Genomic DNA, 27783 nt, shown 5'->3' with positions numbered 1-27783 from the left:
CACAAAACATACCTAAAATGACAAATGGAGTGCCTGAGAGTGTGAGCATTCATGGAAGAAGAGATTGCAAAAGTTCTCAGGGAACACTTAGAGTAGGAGCAAGAGCTTGGGCTGACTCCACGCATGGGGAGAATTTATGGAGGTGACACTGTGGTGCAGAAGTGATGAGGAGGGTGAGCACAGGCCTGGAGGAGGGAACCAACCTGGCTACAGCAAGATCTTCTGGCAGAGGGATAGGAGATGGGCTAGAAAGGTAACCTGGAGGCAACATGAAGAGTTCTGAGTGCCAGACCAGGTCATGGAGAGACATGAAATAATCTCAAATGACAGGGAGGCCCTTCCATGGAAGTGGCATCATCAGCTGGTCAGCCTGGGGCACCTGGCAGGTGGGTTAGACAAGGAAGAGGCCTAGGCCAGGAAGGTAAGGAACCACGGCAACTGTGGGCAGCAATGAAGGCTCAACTTGAGTGGGAGAAGAGGACTAAAAATAAGAAATACCTAAAACAGAGTCCATGGTACTTGGTAAGGGAAAGGAGAGAGAGAACAGAGGATGGAATGCCTGGGAACTCACATTATTTAACAGAAATGATCACTCTAGGTGCTCTGCAGTACAGAACACTCAAAACGTAACAGTAGGTGCCTCACACAAAGTTAGCACTCATGACTACTGGCTCCTGCTACCTATCAGTATTAGTATTACTAGTAATTAGTATTAATTCGTGTTATAATAATTCTAATACTAAACTATTTTGTCCTCCCAGTGTCCCTGTGCAATTGTCCAGGATACTCTCTTACATATATTATATAACTGGGCAAAGGAAATTCACTAAGAAATGGAGGAGTTATCAAAATGAGATTTATTTTTCAGTGGCCAAGCAACAACCATTGGTCTTCAGATTCTTTTCTCAAAAATTTGCTTTAAAAATTAAGATGATAATAATAAGCAGTGCCCAGACCAGGCCCCCACCTCAGTTACAAAGCTAAGAGAGTTCTCCCACACAGGAGTCATGTCACTCAGGGACCCTTTGTTCACAACTCTCTCTCTCTCTCTCTCCCCTCTAGGCTGGTGAAAGTAAGAGTTAAAATATTTATTGTTTTTCAAGCACACTGGACCCTGAGGAGCTGAAGGTTAGTGTTGAAGATCCTTTACCATGTTATTGGTCCCATTTTTCTGGTCAATCTGGCCTCCAGCAGCTTGGATAATGTATTGCTTGCAGAGAGGTTTTGCTGTAGCAAAGACTCTTCTATGAAATCCAGTCTCACAATGACCCAGAAACTGTAAATAGGGAATAAATTTTAATTAGAAGATCAATGCGGTAAACTGGGTCCTTGGCCCAAAATAGACCAAATGAAATTTAGTGGTACAATCAGTATAAAGTTTTAACCCATGAGGAAGGGAAATATGATACCATTAAGTAAATTGGTACGAATAAAAAGGTAGAAAAACATGAAAGAATAAAATCTAACAGGAAGAGACCCACAAATGCAGAGTGAATCACAAGGTGAACGTGAGCGAGCATGAAGAGCCAAATGCTTTGCAGTGTAGTGGGATTGTGCCTGCTGTGTGTTATATCTTGAGAACAGTCAGCATGAGGGTGTAACGAGAAACCATGGGCAACGCAAGAGACGCAGCAAGACCCAGCAACCAACCATTCCATGTGATTCGAGAGTTGGCCCCAACTTGGCACGGCATCCTCTTTGGAGCTAACAAGCTAACTGGGAAATGTGAATGGAGAAGTGATACAAAGAGTTGGAGAGGAGGGCCTATGAAACAACTGCAGAGCCCAGAATTATTGAGTCCAGGGTGGGAAAGTCTAGGAGAGGGCCTGAGTTGATTCAATTGTAGTCTTCAAGCCAATGATAGGCTGTCTTATTAGCCAGGAATGGTGCCATCTGGTCCTCTCCAAGTCTCCTGAGGAGAAAAGAGCAAGGAATGAATATGCCAACCCCAGATTTGTCTCCTTGCAATTACTGGCTTTAAAACCTATGATGGTGGAGGATGCTTGGTGGGTACAACGTGTGTTGCTTCAGTGATGGAGGCACTGAAGGCCCTGACTTTGCCACAATGCAAACCTGATATGGTTTGGATGTGTGTCCCCTCCAAATTTCATGTTGAAATGTGACCTCCAATGTTGCATTAAAGAAGAGGTGGGTGTAGCAGGAAGTGGACCTAGTGGGAGGTGTTTGGATCTTGGGGACAGATTCCTCATAAACAGTTTGGTGTCCTCCCCAGGGTAATGAGTGGTAATGGATGATTAATGAGTTCACAGGAGTGCTGGTTGTTTAAGACAGCCTGGGACCTCCTTCCCCTCTCTCTTGCTCCCTCACTCACCATGTGACAAGTGTACTTCCCCTTCACCTAATGCCATGAGTAAACGCATCCTGAGGCCTCACTGGAAGCCAAGCAGATGCTGGTGTCCTGCTTTATATATAGCCATAAACCAAATAAACATCTTTTCTTTATAAACTACTCAGCCTCAGGTATTTCTTTATAGCAGCACAAGAATGGACTAACACAATATCAATGTAGCAAAGTTGCAGTTGTACAAAGAGGCCATCACACTCTTTACTTATCAGGTATCCTACTGTGTTATATGGATATTTTATTCATTAGGCAGAAAGCACAAATTCTGAAACTTACATAAACTGCATAAAAATACAAACTTATTTAGACCAAGACCTTTATATTGTTATTTAATAAAATAATCTATTCATATCAAATAATTTCTGGCAGATGCATGAAAGAATGAAGATTTATTAAATAAACTTTTTACATCATTCCTACCCACGGTCTATACTTGAATTTTGTTATTTTTTTCTTCCAGCCGCTTCTCTATATTCTAGTGGAATTTTAACCTAATTATAACCATTCTATGTGTCATCATTTCCCAAAACTCTCTCCTGCAGAACATCAATGTTCAAAGATGGTAATAGATGTTGGCTGGATAAAGGACTCCAGGGTGAAATAAGTTCAAGAAGCAATAGGTTAAGCCACAGCACTTCTCAGAACCTTCAGTGCTGATGAGCATCATGAATTCTTGAGAGGGGCATATGATACCAAGTACTTCTAAATATATTTGACACAGGAATAGTGTTCCAAAAAACTTGCTTGGAAAAAGTGCTACTCTACAATTTTGTATTCTTATCATAAGCATTTCTATATTTTTTTTTTGCATTTCTATATATTTTTTACAAACTTCCTTCACATCTATATTAGTCGATTCTCACACTGCTAATAAAGACATATCCAAGACTGGGTACTTTATAAAGAAAAGAGGTTTAATTGACTCACAATTCAGCGTGGCTGAGGAGGCCTCAGGAAACTTATAACCACAGCAGAAGGGGAAGCAAACACATCCTTCTTTATATGGCAGCAGGAAGGAGACGTCCCGAGCAAAGAGGGAAAAGCCACTTATAAAATCGTTTGATCTTGTGAGAATTCACTCACTATCTTGAGAACAGCAGCATGGGGGTAACTGCCCACATGATTTAATTACCTCCCACTAAGTCTCTCCCATGACAAGTGGAGATTGTGGGAACTACAATCCAAGATGAGATTTGGGTGGGGACACGGCCAAACCATATTAACATCCTTTTAAATCACTGCATAATAATCTACTAAGAAGATATGCCGTTGGTTATTTAACCATTCTGCTATACTTAGACATTTCAATTATTTTCAACTTTTTGCTAATATAAATAAAACCGCAGCTAACATCTTTCGGCATTGTAGGTTTAAAAAAAAATCACATGTGTTTAGGTTTGATTTCTTAGGACAGACTCCCAGAAGGAGAATTATTGGGTCAAAGGGTACGTATGTTTTAAGTTCATGGAACATGATGCCAATTTGTTTTTCAGCAAGTCTGTATCCATTTTCACTATCTGGCAGCCTGTGACAGAGCCCACACGACATACCCAGAGGAAGGCAAGTGTCCAGAAGGCTAAAAGTGGGGCCACTGATGGCTACTTTCAGCAGCCTTCATTAGCACCACCCCTGGTGACAGCCTGTGCAGCTGTCAGAGCAAATGCCAACTCTCTCCTCTTTCACCTGCATCTCTCTCCCTCAGCTTTTAAAGCACAGGCTCATCAGGGGCTCCAGTTTGTGCAGTTTCTGAGCTAATCCCACAGAGTAAAGCACCCAACAGTGTCTCTTGTCACTAAATCCACAGGACACAAAAAAGAGGTCCTACTCCCAGTAGAGTGCTGATAAATGTAACCCAAGGGGGAAAACACCCTGATTTGTAGCATTTGCCACTTCCTGCGGTGTAAATACTCTCATCACAGCTGATTGCTAGCTAACAACTTACCAGCATAATGTCACAGAACTTGGAACTGGACAGACATGTGCATAACAGGCTCTTGTGAGCCAGTGGGGCCAGCCTCAGACATCATTGCTTGTTTATCTCTGGTCCATTGAATTTGTCTCTCTTCTCCTCTGGACTTGACTCCCCACCCCATATGGATTCTCCTCCACATCTGACTACATGAAGGATTCAGAATAGCAGAGGTCTGAATCTCCCACAGCCCTGAGCCACCATACTGTCACTGTCATATGACACTTGGGCTTCAACTTGATTCACTGGAGAGGTCAGTGGAATTCAGATCCCAAGTACCCTCGCCCACAGACAACTTAACCCTGTGGCATCAACTCAGGCTGCCCTGCTGTGCAGCTGTTCCCCCTCCTCCAGCCTCTCTGCTCTCACTTCAGAGTCTTACACTGTCTTACCTCACACCCCTGCTTGCTGGCTCCTCACCTTCCACTCCACTTTGAGATTTACCAAGCTCCTGACATTTCCTTTGCCTCCAGTTTTCCCAGCCAGCATTTACCCCATGGATCTGACAACAAATTCCATTTTCACATGAGTGGACAAAATGAGAGATTTTAAAATTACTCTTTCTCTCTCTGGCTATTCCAGAAACTCCCTTTGCCAACCCCCCCTAAGCCCCCATGAACATGTATTCACCCACTGAGGACTGAACAGACCCTCTAGTCTGTGAGTGGGCCCTGGTACCCTGCCAGCCCCCAGCCCTAGGACCAGATACTATTCACTGCCTCCTCCACTGAGTATTTCCAGAGATTCTTCACTTCCAGACTTGAGACTATCAGATGCCCAAACCGAACGCTTGGTTGGAACATCTTGCTGTGTGTTCCATCCATCTGACTCGATCACCCATGACTATCTATTCCCAAATTACAACTGGAAATCACTCTGGCCACTTGAGAAATCCCAGCTGCCACCCAAGCCATGTCCTATGGGGCGAGTGGAGCCTGCCATTCCTAGTGTCAGGAATCTCTACGAGAAAGCACTCTCCCCACTGCATACACATGATGCTGTCCTGAGTGTGACCTAACTGTCCCTACTGCATCCTTTCCCTCCCACAGTCAGAAGGGACAGCCTTATCATTCTCTTGTGTCAGTCTCAGCTGGGAAGAGCAAGCTGAGATTGCAAAAGAGGGCTGAAGTGAAAACATGCAAGAGGAAAAGGAAATGGAGAAAGTGCTATGGCCAAGTGGAAAGGAACCATCGAAGGTACTGAGATGATGGAATATGCTACGGTCTCCAAAATTCTATTGGGAGTTCCAGACTTTAAAGAACATAAATGATGTCTTTTACCTAAAAACAGAGAGATGAATGGATCGCTTTTAAGATCCCTACCAGGATCCACATTCCAGCTAAGATGTTGCCCCATCTAAACACGTGTATGAAATAGTTAACAGCCATATTCTCAAGTTGAATCAGGGAGGATGCTTCACAGTGCCACAGGGAAGCATATGGATCCCCATATTTTTTACCGAAGGCAATCTATTCTAAGCCTGGGCTCAATCTGGAAGTTACTCTTCCCCCAAAATGAGTCGAGCTCAAACACCTTCACCCTGTCACAGCATAGGGCACTGTGCTGAATGTGGGGCAGCCGGCAGGGAGTAGGCAGCAAGAAACAGAAGGGCAGGATCATTCAAATCCACATCCCATGGAAAGTAAAGCTGGCAGTTGGCATTTGGCTGATCACATTAGAGGAAGCACCTTTTCCACGTATCCCAGGTAAAGATTCTTTGTTTCAGGAAACCTAGAGGATTTACTTAAACAGAGACAGATAACTTTCTGTGGTTAGGAAGGATGCCCTTGATGCAAGAAACACCATATCCCAACCAAAACCACTGGAGAAACAAGTACATCACATCTTGTTCATCCTGTGCACATGGCACAGGAGAAAAAAAAAAATCATAACGTGGAAGAAGAAAAATACAGAGTAAATCATAATAAAAACGAGCCCCTCCTCCTCCTCGCCCCAGCCACACATGGTTTGGTTAATTCCTTAATGAGGATGGAGTGTAATTAATATCAAAACTCCACTGTATAATTACTGCATGTAATTATGCTTGAGTAACCGTAAAGCAAATCATATATAGTTTGCATTCCATAGTGTAAGTTTTCATTTAATCTTTTCGGGGGATGGCTGGGTGGGGGGCTTTATAATATTCTTCAGTTAAGAACACCTCTAGGAATAGACACATCAGACAAACCTTTCTGAACATTTCATTCTAGACTGTGATGCCCAGAATTGCCTAACCCAGCAGCCGCATCCCCTACAGAGTTCCGCCTTTAGAGACTTATTCCTGCCTGGTAGACCAGCCCAGGGAAGGAGCAGCTCACAGGGACACATAAGCAACAACAGGTTAATCCAGAACCGGCCTCAGAATTAAGGTCCCCTCGTGGTGGCCCAGCTGCTGAGCTCTTGCGTGGCCTCTGCAGGCTGTGTCTGTGCAACCCTGGCCCTTCACCCCAAGAGGCTGAATGTCCTCAACCTGTGTGTTTCTCTGTTGTCACAGGCTCTCCACCCCTCCCCGAGGATCTGAATGCTCTTTACATTCCCTTCCTGGTTCTCAGAGTATGATCTATCACATTCAACAGAGGAAGGAATACAGGCCTCCAACTACTCCAAAATGCAAACCACACGTAGTTAACAAAACCAGGCCTCTGTATGAGGCACTTTGTGTTTTGTGCTAGCGAGTGAGTCTCGAGAGAGACCAAGAGATCTGGATGGTGGTCTATAGAAGAATCCTAGAGAATTCGGGTTGGAAAGAGCTAGCCAAATTGCAGGAGACCTTTTCCCTGGCTCCCACTTTCTTCCCACTAACCGTCCCCGCCATGCAGGTGCTTCTTGCGTGGGCCCTTTCCACAGTCCTGGAATATCTGCTCACTCCTCCAGGTGCTGCTCTCACTCCCAGCACCACCCTCTTCTCACCCCCACACTCCATTCCCTGGAGTGGCTGCAAGAATCTTTTCCAGGAGCATATGCCTTTATCTCAGATGTGAAGACCACTTGAAAACCAAACTAATTAATTAATGTTGGAGAAACCTCTAATTCTCTCTTATCAACTGAACTCAGTATCTGTGGGCCCTTCCCCTCTTTGCCCTTGGAAATGCCTCTCCCCTGTCCATCATCTAACTCTTCATCCACAGGTTTTTTTTTTTGTTTTTTTTTTTTTTTTTGAGACCGAGTCTCACTCTGTTGCCCAGGCTGGAATGCAGTAGCACGATCTTGACTCACTGCAACCTCCGCCTCCCAGATTCAAGCAATTCTCCTGCCTCAGCCTCCTGAGTAGCTGGAATTACAGGCACACTCCACCATGCCTGGCTAATTTTCATATTTCTTTAGTAGAGACAGGGTTTCACCATGTTGGCCAGGCTGGTCTTGAACTCCTGACCTTGTGATTCACCCACCCAAAGTGCTTGGATTATAGGCGTGAGCCACCGGGCCCAACTGGGATTTCTTGCCCCAGATCCCTCCCTCCACTCCTGGGCCTCCCACAGCACTGGGTCTGTGTAGCTGAGCCTTGAAGCTCAGATGTCCAGACCTGAGTCTTCTGCTGCTGATCAGGAACCCGAGGAGTGAAGTCCTGACACCTTCCCTCTAGCCTCCTCACCTCTCAGAGTCTAAAGATTTGACCTCCTTCAAGAATCTCTCAGGCAAGCAGTGGTCCCTCCCACACCTCAAACTCTGGAGGGAGTCAAGAGGGTTCAGAGGGCAGCCAGTTCCCTGCTCGCTCGTGCAGCCACCACTCCCTCCCCTCCAGCAGCCCCCGGCACCTCCACAAGGACTTATTAGATACAGAGAAAGGGACAGAACCATCCCCATCTGCCCTGTAGACCCCCTACCTCCTGTCCCCGCAGTCAGCCTTCAAAGGCCACCCTTAGCCAGAGTAAGTGACACTAAAAACAGTGATTCCCCCCCGCTTCCACCCCACCCACCGCCTGCCCACTGATAATAATGGGCCAAGACACTTTTATTATCATTATTAATTAGCACTTTCAAGCAATGGAATTAAATCAATATGGTGGACTGAAACTAATTTTAACAAGCCATTGAGATCAATCATCGGGACTTTTATCTACATAAATGCCACTAAACTCAGCTCGTTAGTGTAACATTAGCTGGGAAGAAAAAGAAGGGAGACTGGCGGGGTTTTAATTAGGAAGACATAAACCGAGCCACAATTTTTCTTCTTTGATTTGCTTTTAATCTCGTCTGCAAAGCTCTTCTGGTGCTGCCCAGGCTGATTTTCAGTCCCAGGCCACTTGAGCAGAAAAAGGAGGGGACGGAGTGATGAGAGGTGAGGGGTGAAAGGCTGGGAACACTGCAGATGATTCCTTCCCCAGGGGCACCCCAACATAAGTGGGGCCATCACCCCACTGACCCTGTGCCCTCAGATCCTCACAGTCAGTGCTGACCACTACTTCCTTCATATTCATCTTTGTTTAGCATTTATTCATTTATGCATTACGTGAAAATTATTTATGTTTATTTATTTAGTCAATGAACAAGAGACAAGCACTTAATATGTGCCGGTCGCCTGCTCACTGTTCTAAGAGAATTAAAGTTAAAATGAACAAGATGTGGTTTCATTCCCACAAAAAACCTGCAGTCTGGTCTTAGTCACTGCTAGATTGGCAGGCTAGAGAGCAAGGACTATGACTTCTCTATCTGGTTGCCCCTCCCCATATGGCTCTTTGGAAGCCCAGAAATGCCTGGGGCGTGTGGTTAAGAACCTCTCTTTCCTCCTCACCCCCCATTTCTCTCCATGTCCAGCACCACACTTCCCTGTTTCGCAGGCACCCAAACCTACCTGCCTATGGTCTCACTCAGGTCTCACTCAGGCTCATAACATTTTTCCAGCCTGATTCCCTGATGGGGCTGTGGCTTCTCATTCTTCAAGACCCCGTCTAGGGCCACAATGTGGAGGGAGCTGAGTGGCTGGCTGCCCGGGTTACCTGTGGCTACTCATTTCTGCCTCTGGGACAGCCATCCCCACGTGTCACTGCACATTTCTGTCTGGTCCTGCCAGCCTCCTGGACCAAGCCACAAGCACCTGGAAGGCAGGGACTGAACATTAGCCACATTTCCATCCTTGACATCTCCTAGGTTGCCTGGCACAGAGCAGGCACTCAATTCAGACCTGTAGACAAGCATGCTGTCATCTATGTTTACCAAAGACTGGGATAAAACCCCAACTCAGCATCTGGGGTTCACCCTGAGCAGAGGAGGTTCTCCAAGTACTTCCTCCCTCTGCCTCTCAGTAGATTGCCTCTTCTAGGTGTGCTGTGCACATTCCATCACCCACCTTCTGGCTCTCCACCCTCGCTCTGCTTCCAATGAGTCTCACCTTCCTGAATCCTATTCATGCTTCCAGGCCTACCTCAAGCCTTCCTCATCCCCTAAGGCAGACTTCCCTGATTCCGCGAGCCTTCCCTGTCCTCTTCCTGCTTGGCCACCCATGGGGGCTTATCACAAACCACCTTCTGCTGCTAGTTATGTGCTGCACCTTGACGTTCCCTCTCAATTTGGAATCGAAATCTTTCCATGTGGTGCTGCCTATGGGAAGCAAATCATCCCTCAGTGGACCAGAGTGCCTGGGGTCAAATTCCAGCTCTACTGCTTATTACATTCATGCCTTGGGTAAGTTGCTTACCCCTGCTGTATCTCCATTTCCTCACCTGTAACATGGGAACAAAACGGTACCTGCTAGGATTACTGTAGAAATTAGATGCAATAGTTCACATAAAACATTGTGCCTGGTACTTAGTTGTTGGTCAGTGTGTTGGTCATCATTATCATCATGGCTGTAATTGTTACTATCATTATCAATTTGTGTGCTCTGATTTCATCTCCATCAAGCTACTGTTTATAATTTGACTTCCCTACAAGAAAAGACCCTGCTGATCTGTTAACAGGAGGTTCAATCTACTTATTAGATGTTTCTCATTATAAGTTCATAAACTGACATTCTGGATTGCATCTATCAGTCTCTTATAAGTTAGGTTTAGGTTAAATTAATCCATAAGTCCAGTTCACACTTGTGTATACTAGCAATCAAATTTCTGAGGCTGAGGTCCTAGATCTTGGCAGCCAAACGGAGGTACCATCAACTTGGGGCTTTGTCTGTGCAGCCAATGAGACTTCACGGGCCATATGTCCTTTAGTCTCATTGTTTCACCTCTGTAAGCAAGTTACTCAGAACCTCCCAGCTTGTTTCCTCATCTGTAAAGCAGGGAAAATAGAATAACATCTGCATCCAATGGGTGCAGGTTGTTAGATGAACCAATGAGTGGAAAGCACTTGACCATTGCCTTGCACAGCCGGGTGCTCAATAAGCATAAACTCTAAGCACAATTCATTATTCTGCTGCCTCAGCCATACTTTTCTCAGGCTAAAAACAATTTAAACAATACTTTCTATTTACAAAGCCCTTTCATAAGTGTTATCCTACTTCTCACGACAACCACTCCCACCTAATAATAGACAAGAAACTAGGAACAGACTAAGTCACTTTCTTGAATGGCAGCTGCCAGGGACTGGGGGCAGGGGATAGGGAAATGTTGGTCAAAAGGTACAGAATTTCAGTTAGACTGGGTTAAGTACGTTCTAGAGATCTATTGTACAGCATTGTGACTACAGTTAATGATAATATAATGTATACTTGAAAATCCCTAAGAGATTAGATCTTAAATATTCTCACCAAAAAACAAAATTAACTATATGAGGTGTTAGATACGCAAATTAGCTTGATTGCAGTAATCATTTTACTATGTACAAATATTAAAGCAATATGTTATACATCATAAATATATAAAATTTTTATTTGTCAATTATACGTCAATAAAGCTGGAAAAAATTAATAAAGTCACTTTGCTAAGATCACAGTTTGTAAGTTATGAGACCAGGACTCACGCCCGGGTCTTCCAGGTCTTCTCCCCCTGTCAAGTGTCCTTTCTTTATAAAATCTCTCTATTCAATAAACAAACAACAACAAAAACCCTGCTGTTTTGTTTAATTACACTTTAAAACTAGTTTGAAATTTTGGCATTACTCTAAAGTCCCTTCCATATCCTGGCATCTGTGGCCTTATTAGTCATACTTATAAGCTACCCTAGTTCCAGAGGCCCTGGATTAGAATAAACAAAACTAACTAATTCACTACACTGTGGTGACTGTGAAATGTGGGCCATGAATCTGAGAACTGACCAGATTGTCTACATCCTTCTGGCTTTTTGCTGGGTGCCTTACCCTGGGGTGATACATCACAACAGCGTCTCCTGATGAACACCAGGACAGGTGGTGGGAGAACGGAGGAGCCCCAGGCCCCAAAGAGAGCATCTTGGATGCCTCCCTTTGTCCTTAGGGTTGCTTGTCTGTTCTTATGTAGTTAGCCAAGTTCTCCAGACACAGAAGCTTGGGGGAAAGCAAGTTTACATATTTCATAGTCACAGATCTGGTAGCCTGCTGTGCTGTCAAGTAGCTTAAACTCGAGAATTTCCTTTCTGGAGAGTCCCTACATCTGGTTCCCCCCCACCAAAACACATGGTGGATGGCTGCAGGCCTTGATGGTAGAATCCTTGAGACAGGTGGGACTGCAGCCCCCCCAGTGTTCCAGCAAGCTGTCCATGCACATAGATCCATGGGAAAGCACATCATTCAGACATCATGCAATGGAACTGCCTTGCATTTCTAACTTTCATCCCAGAGCTGTATTTTTACTTAGAAACTAGATGTTTCAATTGCCCTCAATACTCAAGACTTCTTCTTGAACCAAATTTCTCACCATCCCAATCCCTCATCATCTTCCGGCTCCAAAGAAATTCTAACAAATTGTAACCCAAATTCTAACAATGAAGAGAATCCCAAATTCTAACAATGAAATCACCATTCTCAGGGTCTCTCATACTCAAGACCTTGCCGCTGTTTTTTAAAATTCCTTCATCATAATTCTCCAAATTCAAAAAAATAGGTGTAGATGTAGACTAACTAGGTTGAAGGTATAGATCTCAGTTTATGGCTCTTCTCATCTCAGATTTGGAAATCTACAGCAGTTCCCAAATTTGTCTCTGCAATAATAGAGTCTTCCCTGATCACTTCTTCTAAATCAGGGGATGGCAAACTTCTGGAAAGGGAAAGATAGCAAATATTTTAGGCTTTGTGTCTGTATTACAAATATTACAGTCTCTGTTGTAACTATTCAGTCAGGTGTTACAGTATAATAGCAGCCATAGACATAAATGAATGTGTGTGGCTGTGGTCTAATAAAGCTTTATTTACAAAAACAGGTGGCAGACAGGATTTTGCCCAGGGGTTGTGATATGCCAACTTCTGTTCTATATTCTTCTCACATTAATCTTGAACACCATAGTCCCTATCATTTTGTAGTGTTTGCAAAAGCGTAATTAGGTCCAGAAATAAGATGTGAACTCCAGTCTATAGCAGAGATTGTTGAGACTTCATCTCATAGTCCTTAGTCCATTGCTGAATTTACCTGTAGCCTCAGGGCACAGCTCCCAGGAGCACTGAGAGCTTCTAAGCTATCCCCACACCTCTGTTTCTCTGCCTGAGGGCTTTCTCTAGTACCTGGGAAACTGCTCAGCTCCTGTGCAGGGCAGTCCAGAAATAACCAAGGATTCAACACTATCTAGAACACCTCTCACCAGTAGGAAATGGGAACTGGTGTATACGTATTACACTTCTCCATCCCTTAGGAAGACAATTCTGAGGCCCATTCTGGATGGATCCACAGAGAGATCCAGCAGGGTTGAGAATCAATCCCAAAGCAGAAACCAAAGATTCGTATATCTTCCTCGGCTTCTCTTCCACAGCTGTTACATTTCTCACCCCCTTATGTGCTTCCTAGGAGATTTGTTTCCAGGTCTAATTCAGGGTAACTAAACTAAGACCTCTTCTGACTCTTAATCCAGGACTTTTCTTTCTTCCATGTTAACTTCCTTCAAAGAGTCTACAATGGCACTTTTACTTCTGATAATATAGCAGGCTGAACATTCTGAAAATATCTTCTGATCCTAACACTTAAGTACTGGATAAATCATGCAAACACACTTTTAAATACATTTCTGTGTTTTTAAGAACATAACGGAAGTCAGCAAGGGCCACATACTTACATACACAAGCAAAGAGTGAGTGGAAACAGGAGTGGTAAGTGATACCTTGGAAGCAGATGTCAGAAACCTAGAGTTTTGGAGATTAATATGTGTGATAGTTAGCACTGAGTATCAACTTGATTGGATTGAAGGATGCAAAGTATTGTTCCTGGGAGTGTCTGTGAGGATGTTGCCAAAGGAGATTAACGCTTGAGTCAGTAACTGGGACAGGCAGAAGAATAAAAGCAGACGAAGAACATGGAAAGGCTAGACTGGCCTCCATCTTTCTTTTGTGCTAAATGCCTTCCTGACCTTGAACATCGGACTCCAAGCTCTTCAGTTTTTGGACTCGTGGACTTACACCAGTGGTTTGCCAGGGGCTCTCAAGCCTTTGGTCACAGACTGAAGGCTGCACTGTTGGCTTCCTCACTTTTGAGGTTTTGGGAGTTGGACCGGCTTTCTTGCTCCTCAGCTTGCAGACAACCTATTGTTGGACTTCACCTTGTGATCGTGTGAGTCACTACTCCTTAATAAACTCCCTTTCATATATACATCTATCCTATCAGTCCTGTCCTTCTAGAGAACCCTAATACAATGCGGTTTTGATGTGAATGGGAAATGGGAGGCCAGGCTTTGGCCTCACGCAAGGTCAAGGAGTTAAACTTACTAAGGCCTCCACAAAAATATACATCATCATTGAAAGGGCAAATTGAAAAAAAGCAGCCTTCTAACAAAGGAAAACTGTCTCTGTGGTAGCTCTGATGGAAATATATATAAATAGTTTTCCCTTATAATGTGTAACCTAGATCTGTTCTCACTGGGATATCAGGAGTTTGAATTTGTACTGCTCATATGGAAGAAAATGCAATCTGAGAAACTAAAATCGACCTGTTTTGATAGTGCTCCCAATTTCAAACAGAAGCAGATTTCTTGAGGGAGAAAAAAAACACAAAGTCCTCAACTCAACTCCCACAAATTATGTTCAATCAAATAAGAGCCCAAGTAAAAATTTCACTAATGAAAAGTAACAAGCTACCATAAGCTAGCATCAGCAGAAATGACAAACACCAAATTTATGCCCACCAACAGATTTCAATACTGGGTTACTGAATATAACTAATTATGAAATTATTTAAAGGAAAGAGATTAAACTGGGAAAATGGACAAGGTATCAGAGAGTATCAAAACATGACAAGACAAATTTTTTAACTAAAATGAAAAATACAATCATTGAAATTAAAAACTCAAAGAAAGGTTTTAACATCATTTTAGACACCCTTGAGAAATAAATTTATGAAATGGAAGAGAGCTGACAAGTTATATAGAACTCAGCATAGACAGAAAGGAAGGTAAAGTCAAGAAACATGAAGGATAGAATTAGAATTTATATAACACATATGTAATTGAAGTTACAGAAATAGTGAATGAGAGCGAGGCAATATTCAAAGGAATAATTCAATGAAAAATAACAAGAAATTTCTAAAATTTGTGAAAGATATACATTCATACAAAAACCAGAATTATATGAAGTAGTTTAAATAAAACATAATGCATTCCTATAAACATTGTAGTGAAACTGCAGAAGAGAAAAGAAAATAAAAATGTTTTAAACACACAACACACAAAAGACTGATTGTCAAAAATAAAAATGCAAAAAAGAAATCAATAACTAGACTAACAACAGACTTCTCACTTGTGACAATGGAAGTCAAAATATAATGGAATAATATCTTCAATGTGCCAGGAAAAAGTAACTGTCAACTATGGACAGTCTATCCAGAAAACCCATATTCAAAGTTCCTATCAGATTAAAAAATAAAATAAAATAGTTTACTGTAAAGATATTCTCACTAAAGAATTTGCTGTAAGAAGTGAAATAACCTCAGAAAGAAGGTTATCAATGCCAGAAGAAACTTTGAACAATGAAAATATAACATGTATATAAGTCTAAACACATATTGACTAAATAAAACAAAAGTGATAATATCTATTTGGTATGTTTAAAAAGAAAATATCTGGACAATGCTGAAGAGGATGGGGTAATGTGAGATAAAGCATTCCAACATCCTTGTACTTGAGAAAATTGGAGTTAAGATACTAATAGATTTTAGACTGTTAAAGTGTACATAATAAAATGTAAATGTTTATCTTTAAATAAATATTAATGGAATGAATAATTTCCAAACCAGTAAAAGGAAATAAAAATGAACAACAAACAACCCCAAAGAAGGCACGAAGGGTGGGAGAGAAACAAAACATAGAAAAAGTCAGATTAATAGCATGAAATAGCAAGGCAGAAATTAATCTATATATATAATTTAAAATTATATGAAACTTAATATACACATAGTAAAATTAAACCCAAAGGCAAGAGAATAATGAATATATAATTCAGAATAATGATCACTCTTGGGGAATAGGAAACATACAGAAGAGGAACACAGAAGGAATTCAAAAGTATTGGTTATGTTCTAATTTTTAAGTGGAATAGAGAGGACACAGATGTTTGTTTTATTCTTTATTTGTTATATGCACATATATATGTATGTTTGTATAAATGAAACATTAGAAGTTTATAAATCTTAAAAAAAAAAAAGATCTACAGTGACTCCAGTTGACCTATTAGGCTTAAACTCATGGCCTGGCATTTTAAGTCCTCCCCCTGCTGGGCATACCTTCTTGCTCACTCCTGCCGAGCCTGGAACCTTCCCTCTAGTGGGAATTCTCTGTTGTCATCTCTTTGCTCTACATTTCCACTACTAGACTCGTTCACATTTCCAATATTTTGTTCATTCTGTTCCTCTCATCTTTCCTTCTAGCTCTGAAGCAAACTCTATAGTTTCTAGAAGGAAAAAAATAATAAAACATTATTCTCTCTTGGAAGAAAACTACCTGAGTTTACCTCAGGGCACAGCTATGTCACAATGATGCGAAATAGTCCCAGGACTATTGAGCTCAGTCGGCTACATGCTCTTGGTGTTCATTGTAGCAGGGGAGAGAGAGTCTTGTCCCTCAACTAGACAATAAGCTCCTTGAGAACAAAGACGGTGTCTAAGCTTCTCTTTATCTGTCATGACCTCTTAGCTAGCACTAAAGTCATAAAACGCACTCAAACAACAGCCACTGAAGAAAGGATGGCACGAGAAGAATTTTAAATTCTAATGAATAGACCCTGAGAACCTGGTTCTTGAGTCTTTCAGTTGTATCCAGCCATGCATCTCTTTCCTACTTAAGCCAGTTTCTTCTTCAGCCTGTTCAAATTGGTTCCTGCTACTTTTTAGCTATACAGTTAAGAAATGTGTATCCAAGACTGAAGGCAGCTCAAATTCAAACCTCAACAAAATGACAAATTGTATCACACATTATGCATCTTCAAAGTTGTTCACAAACAATAAATGTGTGAATGGCAAAGGTATACTGGGTTGAATTAGGTGTTCAAGACTTAGAATTAAGTCTCTGCATGGTGAAAACTGAGACCTAAGTCTCTTGACACTCCAGGGTTCTTCTCACTCCCCTACATGCTCAGTGATGTTGCTTTATAGAGGTTATAAGGTTATTTTCTCTGCTGGAACCTCATAAAGAGGTTCCTGATAAGATAGCAAGAGTTTACACAGAACATGGTGAGAAAAGGCTGTTGTCCTAAAACACCAAATTGGTAGGAGCTGAAAAGAAAAAGGTGAGTGTGAACTTGAAATGGAGAAAAAGCCAAAAATTCTTACCATGGCCCTCTCCAAAGAGAAAATGGGAATTATTCTCTGCTAACTCTGGATATCCATATGATCCTAATGACCAGATTATCCATTAACCAATACCTTTTGCCAATGGATAGCTGGGAACAAACCATGGCATTTAGTAAAAATGTATTGAGTGTCTACTACGTATCAGGCATTGTCCTAGGCACTAGGGTCATATCAGGGAACAAAACAGATAAAATACCTGCCATTATAGGGTTTACATTCAAGTAAAGGGATACTTGACAATGAAGTAAGTGGGTCAAATGTGCTTTTTTCTTTTTGAGACAGAGTCTCACTCTGTTGTCCAGGCTGGAATACAGCGGTACAATCTTGGCTCACTGCAACCTCTGCCTCCTGGGTTCAAGCAATTCTCCTGTCTCAGCCTCCCAAGTAGCTAGGATTACAGGCGTGCACCACCTTCCCTGGCTAATTTTTGTGTTTTTAATAGAGACAGGTTTTCACCATGTTGGCCAGGCTTGTCTCAAACTCCTGATCTCAAGTGATCTGCCCACCTCAGCCTCCCAAAGTGCTGGGATTACAGGAGTGAGCCATCGCACCCAGCCCAAATGTGCTTTATATCCAAATTTGATACATGCTTTGGAGAATAATATGGAAGAAAGGACATTCGCAGTGTTAGGAGATCAGAGTAAACAAAGAAGCCTTCCTTAATAAGGCAACGTTTGAGCACGAGCTCAAAGAAAAGAAAGAATAAAGAATAAATGCAAAGCAAGTTGCCGGTAGCTCCTAGATGGCCCTCCAGGCCTGATTTGTTAGGCTTTTCCTCAAACCCAGAAGACAACAAAAACGAAGAGCTGGGAAGGTTCTTTTCCAAGGCAAAGTCACAGGACTGGCAGAACCTGGCATTAGCAGGCTAAAATAGTAGCTAGGAAATCCTGCCTCTCAGGAAGTAAACATCAGGGATGAAGGCCTCCAGGGCCAGGGCTCCACAGTTTTATAGCAGAACCTTAAATTCCTTTGATTCTTTCTCTCTCATATAGATATCACACAATACAACACACACACACACACACACACACACACACACCAGTTTTTAATGGAATAACTGACAAGACATTCCCTAACTCCTTTTGGAAGCTTGGAGGCAAACTCTTAGGATGTTTGTGATTTCACCAAGTTATCCATGGGATAAATCTATCAAGACCAAAGAAAGTGATTGGAAAGTTAGGGAAAGAGCTATTTGAACACAAGCAGATAATACTCTTCTACTGAAACAAAAGGTCAAAAAAAAATAGTCCTGGGCCGGGCACAGTGGCTCACGCCTGTAATCCCATCACTTTGGGAGGCCAAGGCAGGTGGATCATGAGGTCAGGAGTTCGCGACCAGCCTGATCAACACGGTGAAACCCCATCTCTATTAAAAATACAAAAATTAGCCAGATGTGGTGGCACGCACCTGTAATCCCAGCTACTCAGGAGGCTGAGGCAGGAGAATCACTTAAATGCAGGAAGCAGAGGCTGCAGTGAGCTGAGATCACACTACTGCACTTCAGCCTAGGCAACAGAGCAAGACTCCATCTCAAAAAAAAAAAAAAAAAAAAAAAAAAAGTCCCATCAAATTAGCTAGCCATTCTCAGAGATAAGTCTGATTCTGGAAGCAAACCAGGTCCCTGTGATGCCCTTAGGAAGGTTCAAGGCACTGATATGGCTATGATATCTCAACTCTCACTCATCCTCCAAATCAACAGGGGCCTCCTCTTGTATGTTCTATGGAAAAAGCAAGGGATTTGGGGTTAGATCAAGTTTTACAGAAACTTGCTTTTTGGCTTAATTTTCTTACTTGTTTTTTTACTTCACTCACAATCTCCCCCACCTAGCACATATCCCCAAGAAAAGATCTGTTTTTCTTAAATGCATTATTCTATTAACCTCCTCATGAGACCTCCAGGGGACATTCTGGAGTAACAGTGGATGGCCCCACACTGTTTTCTAAGAGCTTTCTGTTTCTCTCTCTACCCTTCCCTCACACAGCCTTTAAAACCTTGTCATCCCAAGAAATACAGCTCTGGCTCAACTTGTATACCATGTTCAGCAAAACAAAAGACTCAATAATTCTACTTCCATATCCTAGCTAATGATGTCCACCCTCCAGGCCATCTCAGGATCCAAGACAGCTGTGGAGCTCAAGTCACCACATCTCTATTCTAGGCCAGGAGAAGAAAAGGCAGCAAGACGAGTCCCTCCAAGCTGAACCAGCTCCCTTCAAGAAGCCTGCCCAGAAGTCCCACACAGTATCTCCACTTACATCTCACTGGCCAACACTTAGTAACAAGGCCACACATGGCTGCAAGAGAGACAACATAAGTGCCTTGTAAAACATGAGGACCTGTTATTACAGTGGAAGGCAAGAACAGATGTTTGGGTGAGCCACAAATGATTTCTTCCAAAAGAATATAACAAAGAGAACAGGCATGGGCGTGGGAGGTCATCTAGATGTGGCTCCCACACACAATAAGAATCTCACCCCCTCCTGCTTTCATGGCTTTCTACCTTTGCCCATGCCTGCCACCATCCTGGAGGGTCTTCTGCCCTTCTTTACACTTTTTTTGGAGATGCAACTAATATGACAACTACAGGAAATCATCCTTTGCCATCACCCAGTGCCCTAGCTCTCAAACCTCTGTGTATTTGTCTATTATTGTGCTTTTCTCACTTTTTTTTTTTTTTTTTTTTGAGATGGAGTCTCACTCTGTAACCTAGGCTGGAGTTATAACCAAGGCAGTGGCATGATCTTGGCTCCCTGCAACCTCTGCCTCCCAAGTTCAAGTGATTCTTCTGCCTCAGCCTCCATAGTAGCTGAGACTACAGGTGCGCACCACCACACCTAGCTAATTTTTGTATTTTTAGAAGAGATGGGGTTTCACCATATTGGCCAGGCTGGTCTTGAACTCCTGACCTTGTGATCCATCCACCTCTACCTCCCAAAGTGCTGGGATTACAGGCGCGAGCCATCGCACCCAGCCTTCTCACTTCTTATAATTAGGTCTTTACTGATTTATCAGAATAAGAGTCAGAATAAGAATACACCCTTGCACTCTATTGTTAGTCATTTATTCCTATTATTTCTCTTTTTTCCTTTGTCTTTCTTACGGTCACTTTTCCATGTTTTTCTTTCTGTCATTCCCTTGCCTATTCACTGGACCTAACAGGAACATTCCACTGAGCTCCACTGATGGTCTATAAAGCCAAAGAGGACTCTGGTCTTGAATCTACTATATTAAAGCTTCAAAGATAAATGGGTTCCTAATGGACCTAAAAAGTCAGTACGGCTCCAAGCTATCTTAGCATACTCTTAGGAAATAGTTTATGCTCTAGGAGAATCTGGTCCAAATTAAGCCATTTCAGTGTCCTTGACCCTAAGAAGTGACAGACCTCCCCTTATAGAATATTATGACAAAGAGTGTGGCAAGGCACAAAAGCATCCTTTACAGGGTGTGTGTAGATTTATATGAGTTGTGTGAGTTCTCGAGTTACATTAAGATAGCTTTTCCTAACTGGGTCTTCGAGATCACACCCCCTGGTTGGGGAAGATTGAGGAACTGGGAAGACCCCAGTCAGGAAGGAGCAGGTGGGAAGCAGGCTTCCCTTCATAAGGCCTTTGTTCCTAAAGGTCCCTGCTTGTCTCTCAGCTTCATATCTTGGAGGCGGGCTACAGCAGGGATTAAGGTAGAGGTGGTAAATGCTTGAAAGAGCTTTCTAGGGTATGAGAGCAAGCTGCAGACATCCCATGAAAAGGGCCAAAAAGCATGAGGGAGAAATTCCCTAAGAGCAAGGACTAAAGCCATGGAGTGAAAGCCATTTCTTACAAAGCAAATTAAATTTACTTTAAACTTTTAGATTGATCTCCATTTTATGATCCTCTGTTTTTTAAAGACATGTTTAAATGTTCCTTATATACCTTTGTCTGCTATACAGTATAAAGAGAGACAACACAGGTCAACACTTGGCCCAGGGGTTACAAAGAAAAGAATTTCTTCTTCCTCCTCCTCATCCTTCTGTTCACAGTAGTAGCTGAAATGATAATTGCCAACAAGACAGAAATAATTTACTTTTTCTATAAAAGGTAATATTTAAAGTTTAAGAAAAATGTTTAAATTTCCTGCCCAAAAAAAAAAAAAATCTAACCAGGGTACAATGGAAAACATCTAATATTTCAGGCTTGGACTCCCGTTCTGCCACATACTGAGTGACCCAAAACCAGCCACTTAACCTTCCCTAGCCTCAGTTTCCTCCGCTATAAAAGAGAGATCTTAAAATCTACTTCACAGTAATGTCATGAAGATTGAAGATTTTAGACTATCAATATAAATTGCATGCCCTGCATTAGAGGAGATATCAGTAAATGCTTTTCTGAATTTAACAGACCCTAGAAGGCAAATATCAGAGCAAAGATTTTTGTTTCTTTCCCATAGCCAGATACTTTTTCCTCTAGCTAAAACAGCAGTTTCTCTTCCACTCACCCCACAAGTTAGCTTACTTCTAAATGCTTCAAGAAATTGGCATGGTTCACAAAATTACTACCAATAAATTATTAGTATTAAATAACTAATAGTAAAGCACTCCCCCAAGCGTTAGGGAAAAATAGAGTCAGCTAAGTGAGGTTTATTATTATCTGGAGCTTCCAGTTTATTTGAGGAGGCACGACTAAACCACAGAGATGGTTGGCAAGCAATACCCCTCATTCCAAGTCGCTGGATGCATCTATGCCATTTATATATTCTGGAGCTGGATGGGGGAGGACTACAGGGACAGTCTATGGCTCCACTGAGTCCTATAGGAGATGAATTTGTGCCAAGACTTCATTTATCACCTGATTACCAGAAGTTCCCACTTTGACTAGTGGGTCACAGAACCACTTCAATTCAGAGCCAATTCAGTATCTAGTAAATCCCTGAAAATCTGAAGATTTCCTTTCCATCAGTGCACAGTAGCCCTAGTAAATAGCTAAAGGTACCTTTGGGGAAGACTCGAAGGAATATTTACAGAATATACTAATAGCACTGTTGTGTGTTCTTACCCAAGGGAGCCAGCCTCGCCTTCAATCAAGGGCCTCAGGTCTGTGATCTGGCTTATGCCTGGGCACTAATTAGGAAGCTAAGACACTCCACTGTGTCCACTCCAATTAAGCTCCTAGACATCAAATCTAGAGTGTTTCTGTCATATGAAAGAAGTAACATTGTAATAGGCTTCATGTCTATATAATTCCCAAGAACACAGTAATCAGGCACTGTCAAAGATCCCAGCAGGTCATATCATTTACCTCTTTGTCTTTGCTGTCCATTACAGTAATTGTGTTGACCTTGCCTCTAGTGGTTAAGAACCACTCTTGGCCACTAACTTCCCAGGATCCCATGGAAGTCAGGAAGCACAGCTAGAAGCTACATCTCCCTGTGTGTACAAAGGAAGTCACCATAATGCTTTTCAAAGATTCTGATGCTCTTTGATATGGCTTGGCTCTATGTCCCCACCCAAATTTCATCTTGAATTGCACTCCCATAATTCCCATGTGTCCTAGGAGGGACCCAGTGAAAGGTCATCTGAATCGTGGGGGTGGTTCCCCCATACTGTTCTCGTGGTAATGAATAAGTTTCACGAGATCCGATGGGTTTATCAGGGGTTTCCACTTTTGCTTCTTCCTCATTTTCTCTTGCTGCCACCATGAAAGAAAAGCCTTTCCCCTCCTGCCATGATTCTGAGGCCTCCCCAGCCATATGGAACTGTAAGTTCAATTAAACCTGTTCTTAGTCCCAGTCTTGGGTATGTCTTTATCAACAGTGTGAAACGGACTAATCCCCATTACTAACACAAACTATTTCCCAATTTTTCCTCTTAAAAAAGGTACTACATCCTAGGGCTTCTTGATGTATGTAGAGGGGATGAGGAAGAAGGGTATACAGTTTGCATATTATAATTCCATCTCAGTATTCCTATCTTGTCAAGTCTTGGAGTTAATTTTGTGCATTATACCTCAACCTCACTGAATTCATGAATTCAGGCCATTGTGAAGTACAAGTTTCAGTAAAGCAATCAGGTAAACTAATTTTCAGAAATACTTCTAGCATTAAATCCACCATCTCCAGTAAGTACACAAATAAAATCAGCTTTGCTTGATCCAGTTTTATATTCTGTCCTCTTCGTTCTGACAGCCTTAGAATCCAATGCAATATGTTTCACCTATATTTGTGCTGAAAAAAATTAGCAACATCTTGCATTTATTTTGAAGTATAAGCTTCTAAGCCCCCATCTTTTGTTGCCTCTGTCTGACCTGAATTTAAAAAGTAGCCTTTCTACTTAAGATAAGAATAGTTTACACACCACAGTTACAATGTTATAATATTCTGTTTTTCTAGGTACGTACTATTACTAGTGAGTTTTATACCTTCAGATGATTTCTTACCATTCATTAACATCCTTTTCTTTCTGATTGAAGAGCATTTCTTGTAGCACAGTTCTGGTGTTGATGAAATCCCTCAGCTTTTATCTATCTGGGAAAGTATTCTCCTTCACGTTTGAAGGATATTTTTTATTGAATATACTGTTCTAAGGTGAAAGATTTTTGCCTTCAGCACTTTAAATATGTCATACCACTCTCTGTAAGGTTTCCACTGAAAAGTCTGCTACCAGACATATTGGATCTCCATTGTATGTTATTTGTTTTTTTTCTCTTGCTGATTTTAGAATATTTCCTTTATCCTTGACTTTTGGGAGTTTGATTATTAAATGCTTTGAGGTATCCTTTGGGTTAAAGGATACCTGATTGGTGTTCTATAACCTTCTTGTACCTGGGTATTGATAACTTTCTCTAGGTTTGGGAAGTTCTCTGTTATTATCTCTTTGAATAAATTTCTACACCCATATCTTTCTCTACCTCTTCTTTAAGGCCAATAACTCTTATATTTGTCCTTTTGAGACTATTTTCTATATCCTGTAAGCATGCTTCCTTGTTTTTTATTATTTGTTCTTTTATCTCCTCTGACTGTGTATTTTCAAATAACCTTTCTTCGAGCTCACTAATTCTTTCTTCTGCTTGATCAATTCTGCTATTTTTAAAACTCTGATGCATTCTTTGATGTGCCAACTGCATTTTTCAGCTCAAGAATTTCTGCTTGATTCTTTTCAATTATTTTAATCTCTTTGTTAAATGTATCTGATACAATTCTGAATTTTTTCTGTGTGTTATCTCAAATTTCTTTGAGTTCCCTCAAAGCAGCTATTCTAATTTTTTCTGTCTGAAAGGTCTCTTATCTCTGTTTTTCTAGGATTGATCCCTGGTGCCTTATTTAGTTCATGTTCTTCTGGATGGTCTTGATACCTGTAGATGTCCATTTTTGTCTGGGCATTGAAGATTTACATATTTGTTGTAGTCTTTGCAGCCTGGGTTTATTTGTACCTGTCCCTCTTGGGAAAGTTTGGATAGTTGAAAGAACTTGAATGTTGTCATCTGAGCTGTGTCTGCTTTATGGGACACCCAAAGCCCAGTAATGCTGTGATTCTTTCAGATTCATAGAGATACTGCCATGATCTTAGACAAGATCTAGAAAAGTTCTAGTTTGAACCAGTTTTGCTTTCTACTATAATAGGGCGGCACTGAGTTCAATGCCTCACAATTGCTGCCCTCTCCCTCTCCCCAGCACACAGAAATGCTCTCTACACCACACCACTGCTGCCTGGGGATAGGGGAGGGGTGGCATCTGTGATTCAAACCTGTTTTTCCTACCTCTTTAGTGCCTCTTTCAGTGAATGAAGTTAAAAACATGCACTATGAATGCTTACCTGGTTTTTTGTTCTTACAAAGGTGCTTTTTTTGTGCAGATAGTTGTTAAAATGGTGCCCTTGTGGGATGGACAATTGGCGGAGACTTCTATTCTATCTAGCTCTGCCTCCTTCTTCTAGATACAATCTTTATCAAGATTGGCCCAGTACATTGAAAGAGATTTCTTCTAAGGTCTCTGTGGAAGTACCCTAGTTGTCCGAACATTGGGATGAAAGTTTAAAGACTTGACCTCATTGTCATCTGTTTCAAGTTCTCCACTGCATTTAGAAGCAGCCATTACATACCAGGATTCTCATAAATATTACTATTATTGCCATATTAGTCAACTACAGTAGCTATTTGGTTCCCAGCGTGTTGGTACAATAAGTAGTTACCACAAGCAGTCACAGCTGACAGTTTGTCATGTTACCACTGCATGCTATGAATTCCTAGTAGCCCATTTGCCATTGGCAAGGAGTTCAGCATTGTGTTCAAGGGTCCCAAGAAAACTAAACTAAGTCCACACAGTTTTGAGGGTCTTTTTCCTGTGACTACTTTCATTCTCAAGTATTGTACCAGTCAGCGTCCAATCAGGAAAATAAACCACAGTAGGTATATCAGCAGAAAAAATATAGACCATTGATTATAAAAGTATTAAAGGGCTGATGAAGAAAAAAAACAGTGAACTATCATAGAGATAATAACTAGAGAAAAACAGCTACTGCAAGAGCTGGGGGACAAAGGAACGGGGTTAAGGTTATCAGAACTAAAAGTTCACAGCATAAATCTCTAGATGCTCATACTACAGAGGACAGGGCATACTTGAATGTTCCTAGTTCCCCAGGAGTTCATAAGAGGAAGCCCAGAGAGCTGAGACTTAGGCCTCAGAAGAGGGGGCATTGCCTAGCTGCTGGTGGTACCTCTGACAGGTCAAAATAAGCTGGTTTAGGAGTGCTGAAAGAAGTTGAAGGATAGAACTAATTGCTGCCTCCAGGTTGAAATAGTCTCAATAAGCATTATGGATAGGTACAGAAGCAAATAAGGAAGCAGACGTACCTTCTTTCCTCCTGTCTTCCATCTCCTTCTAGAGTCCCCAACTGCAGAACCCACCAGGAGGCCAGGCGATAAAGGAGAAAGATTGTTTGCAGACTCCCAGCGCTGGCAGCACAGAGCAAAAACTATAAGGATGTACTTGAAAATAAAAGGCAGCAGCCTAATAACCAGTCTAAATATGTCTTACAAGAACTGAAACAAGAAAAATAGAAAATTTGTACGTTCTGATCATTAAATTTTTAATGAAAGAGGATTCAAAAATCTTTCTCTAGCCCAGGCATGGTGGATCACATTTGTAATCCCAGCACTTTGCAAGGCTGAAGAGGACAGATTGCTTGAGCTCAGGAGTTTGAGACCACCCTGAAAATATGGTGAAACCCTGTCTCTATAACAAATACAAAAATTAGCCAAGCATGGTGGCATGCCTGTGGTCCCAGTTACGCAGGAAACTAAAATGGCAGTATTGCCTGAGCCTGGAAGTTGAGGCTACAATAAGCTGTGGTTGTGCCACTGCACTCCAGCCTGGGTCACAATGCAAGGGCCTTTCAAAAAAAAAATAGGTGGCTCACACCTGTAATCCCAGCACTTTGGGAGGCCGAGGTCGGCAAATCACAAGGTCAGGAGTTCAAGACCAGACTGACCTTGACCAATATGGTGAAACTCCGTAGCTACTAAAAATACAAAAATTAGCCAGGCATGGTGGCACATGCCTGTAGTCCCAGCTACTTGGGAGGCTGAGGCAGGAGAATTGCTTGAACCCGGGAGGTGAAAGTTGCAGTGAGCCAAGATCACACCACTGCACTCCAGTCTGGGCAACAGAGCAAGACTCTGTCTCAAAAAAAAAAAAATCTTTCACCAACACAGCCTACAAAGACAAATGGTCTCACCAACAAGTTCTACCAATTATTCAAGAGAGAGAAAATCATTTCAATTATACACAACCTCTTCCTAACACACAACATGAGGTTAGCATTATCTTTACATCAAAGTCAACAAGGATAGATATTCCAATCTCACTCATAAACATAGGTGCAAAAATCCTTAACAAAACACTAGCAAAGTGAATCCAGCAATATGTAAAAAAGGATAATAAATCTTACCAAATTGGATTTATTCCATGAATGTAAAGTTGATTAAATTGTTGTCATCTGACATACTAAAATATTAAAGAGAACATTTGAACATTTCAACACATGAAGAAAAAATGCTTGATAAAATCTAATATCCATTTATATATTTAAAATACTTTTAGTGCTAAGAAATAGAAGTAATTTACCTATCATGGTAAATTTTATTTATTTTTAAAAGTATAGAAAATATAATATTCAATAATTAAACTTTGAAAACTTTCCCTCTGAGACATGAAACAAATCTATCACCATTTCTTCTCAACCCTATACTAGAGATGCCAGCCCATGCAGTAAGGCAAAACACAGAAATAAAAAAGATATTGAATGAAAAAGAAAAAATAATACTGTCATTATACACCAATAATATTATTGTGCACATTAAAAAGCTAGAAGAATCTACAAGTGAATTATCAGAATTTGTAAAAACATTTCAAGATAGACAGATAGATATACTAAGCACCATTCTGTGATAAGATGGAGTAATTTGTATTGAACTGACACTCTCACAGACAACATGTATTAAATATTTTTTAAACAACTGTTTGGAAGTTTGGAGGTCAACAAAAAGCAGTCAGAAACTGGTGAAGATATCTGGGCCCAATATGACGAGCTGGCTCAGAAGAACTGAGAGGAGTTCAACAAGTACTGATCTCAGCAGATCGAGGAAGCACCA

General features: G+C 41.6%; 1 long non-coding RNA gene across 4 annotated transcripts in view; it reads right to left on the bottom strand.

The window, feature by feature from the left end:
- Window positions 1–850: 850 nt before the first annotated feature.
- LOC110569317 (uncharacterized) overlaps window positions 851–27783 on the bottom strand; it is a 324713-nt gene continuing 297780 nt past the window's right edge. For all 4 annotated transcript variants that reach the window (XR_010339588.1, XR_010339589.1, XR_010339585.1 and 1 more), the window contains exons 4-5: window positions 16099–16265; window positions 851–1276 (exon numbers count right to left, since the gene is read on the bottom strand). This is a non-coding gene — a long non-coding RNA (uncharacterized LOC110569317). The remainder of the gene's footprint in view (window positions 1277–16098; window positions 16266–27783) is intronic.

Source organism: Aotus nancymaae, unplaced genomic scaffold (assembly GCF_030222135.1).
Source record: "Aotus nancymaae isolate 86718 unplaced genomic scaffold, 86718_ANA_hifiasm-v0.15.2.pri h1tg000079l, whole genome shotgun sequence".
Classification (NCBI taxonomy): domain Eukaryota; kingdom Metazoa; phylum Chordata; class Mammalia; order Primates; family Aotidae; genus Aotus; species Aotus nancymaae.
Note: the sequence above shows the minus strand (reverse complement) of the source record. Positions and strands in the feature narration are given on the sequence as shown.